We start from the raw sequence: 2780 nt of genomic DNA, 5'->3' as shown, positions 1-2780 counted from the left end.
CTCCATCGTAAGGTCAGAAATGGGGATGTTTGCTGATGATTGCACAGTGTTCAGTTCCATTCGCAACCCCTCAAATAATGAAGCAGTCCAAGCCTGCATGCAGCAAGACCTGTACAGCATCCAGGCTTGGGCTGATAAGTGGCAAGTAACATTTGCGCCATACAAGTGCTAGGCAAGGACCATCTCCAACAAGAGAGAGTCTAATCACCTCCCCTTGACATTCAACGGCATTACCATCACCGAATCCCCCACCATCAACATCCTGGGGGTCACCATTGACCAGAAACTTAACTGGACCAGCCATATAAGTACTGCGGCTACAAGAGCTGGTCAGAGGCTGGGTATTCTGCGGCGAGTGACTCACCTCCTGACTCCCCAAAGCCTTTACACCATCTACAAGCACAAGTCAGGAGTGTGATGGAATACTCTCCACTTGCTTCGATCAGTGCAGCTCCAACAACATTCAAGAAGCTCAACACTATTCAGGACAAAGCAGCCCGCTTGATTGGAACCCCATCCACCACCCTAAACATTCATTCCCTTCACCACCGGCGCACAGTGGTTGCAGTGTGTACCATCCACAGGATGCACTGCAGCAACTCGCCAAGGCTTCTTCGACAGCACCTCCCAAACCCGCGACCTCTACCACCTAGAAGGACAAGAGCAGCAGGCACATGGGAACAACACCACCTGCACGTTCCCCTCCAAGTCACACACCATCCCAACTTGGAATTATATCGCCGTTCCTTCATCGTCGCTGGGTCAAAACCCTGGAACTCCCTTCCTAACTTCACTGTGAGAGAACCTTCACCACACGGACTGCAGCGGTTCAAGAAGGCGGCTCACCACCACCTTCTCAAGGGCAATTGGGGATGGGCAATAAATGCTGGCCTCGCCAGCAACGCCCACATCCCATGAATAAATGAAAAAAAGCTCCATTAGCTCTTTCAATTATTTTTTGCGCCTGTCCCCGAGCTTTTAGTGATTTCTGTTCTTGGAATCCTAAATCTCTCTGCTCATCTACAGTTCCTACCCTATTCCGCACCAAGTCCTGCTTGTCCATCACCAATGACCTTGCTGACCAACATTGGCTGCTGGTCCCTCAATGCCTCAAATTTAAAATTCTGCTCCTCATGTTTAAATCCCTTCATGGCTTCCTTGTCCTTGCTCTCTATAACCTCCCAGTCCTGCAACCTCTCCACAACCCACCCCGAACTTTCCATTCCTCTGACTTTGGCCTCATGTATCCTCATCCCTTACAATCCTGAGGTCGGAATTGCGACTCCTGCCTATTGAGGGAATTCGTAGGACTGGCCATCTGGAGCTGGTATGGAAATATGTCCTTTTATCTCGTACTATATCCAAAGGTTTGCGTTCACCACGAGTCCTGATCAATGGTCTCCTAAAACCTTTACCCAACTTTCTCTCTTAGGTGCTGGACGATCTGCTTTAGGTTTCCAGCTTTTTATCTTTGTTTCAGATTTCCAACATTTACCTCGCAAGTCTCAACTAATATGAAGTAATGTTGAAAACCAGTTTTAGATTAAACTAAACGTTTGCCCTTTATCAACAAGATGAACTAGGTCTAGACAAAATGTGAACGAAATATTAGGTCAGCTCCCAAAGAAGGTCGGAAAGCGCACTGACGACCAATGCAGCATTCCAACACCATCCTGTGTTCACATAATAGATATTCACAGCCTAACCCCGCCAGCAAATTCAGATGAATTTTAAAAACGCATAGTCTCTTTACACGTTGTAATGTTAAACAAACGAATATTCAAGATAAAAACCGACTGAATTTATTTTTTAAAATTATACTACTTGTGTTACAGAACATTTAAATAAAACCCTATCGGACTGGTGAAGAATGCCGGTAGATGACACGTAGACAGAGCATACTATCAAAATATGTATCCTGTCAAATATCTTATCAAAATATATCACGACTGGTGTCCTCCATTCATACAGAAACTGTCGGCAATCGAGCCGCTGGACTGAATGGAACCGAAAGGGGGCAGCATTCCATTCTCGCCTTTGATGAATGTGCGTCACAGTGGGTCTGTGGAACGTACAGTAATTAAATTGGTGAATTGCCTTTGTGATAATTGCACTGGTTTCTTGAAGAAGTAAATGTTACAAATTAGTCGATCCCTCGTGCAGAAATCGAACACGTCGCCGATTCCTTTGTTGAAGTACTTGGATTTAAAGCATAGAAAACATGAGTGGGGGTATAGCTCAGTGGTAGAGCATTTGACTGCAGATCAAGAGGTCCCCGGTTCAAATCCGGGTGCCCCCTCTTTTTATTTTGTTCCAAAAAAGCTTTTGTTGGTTTGTGATGAACGTTGCTTGGCATATTGTATCTCTAAAACTAAAGTGATTAGTGTGTGTATAATATTAAAAGATTCCGTTATGTTACACGTTCTAGATCTAAAGTACATTTTTCCATTTATAGAAATCTGAAACAAAAAACTGAAAATATTACAAAATAAATTCAGTAAGAATCTGATACATATTTTTGCCTGAATATATTTATCACCAGTGGTTAATGTTTCTAATGGTGGTTATTTTCCCATGCCACACAAATACCTAACTGGTCCCCAGAGGCAGAATATCATTTGGTAGGCAGATTTTTAAAAATGTTGATAGGGCAAATGGAATTTTTGACACTATTCTCCAGTTGCTCACGCTGGTTCAACGTAATCCCCAGGAAGCGGAACTCCCTGCCATTTATAGAGGAAATGCCCCACCTACTCTGCTGCCTCTGGTGGCCCTGGCCA

At 44.4% G+C, this 2780-nt stretch overlaps 1 non-coding gene across 1 annotated transcript; it reads left to right on the top strand.

Annotated features, from left to right (window-relative positions):
- Positions 1 to 2227: 2227 nt before the first annotated feature.
- trnac-gca (transfer RNA cysteine (anticodon GCA)) lies at positions 2228 to 2299 on the top strand. Its single transcript has one exon. It is a non-coding gene; the product is annotated as a tRNA-Cys (tRNA).
- Positions 2300 to 2780: the final 481 nt, after the last annotated feature.

This window comes from Heptranchias perlo, chromosome 6, assembly GCF_035084215.1.
Source record: "Heptranchias perlo isolate sHepPer1 chromosome 6, sHepPer1.hap1, whole genome shotgun sequence".
In the NCBI taxonomy this organism is placed as follows: domain Eukaryota; kingdom Metazoa; phylum Chordata; class Chondrichthyes; order Hexanchiformes; family Hexanchidae; genus Heptranchias; species Heptranchias perlo.
The sequence above is the reverse complement of the archived record's forward strand: the minus strand, read 5'-3'. Positions and strand labels throughout refer to the sequence as shown.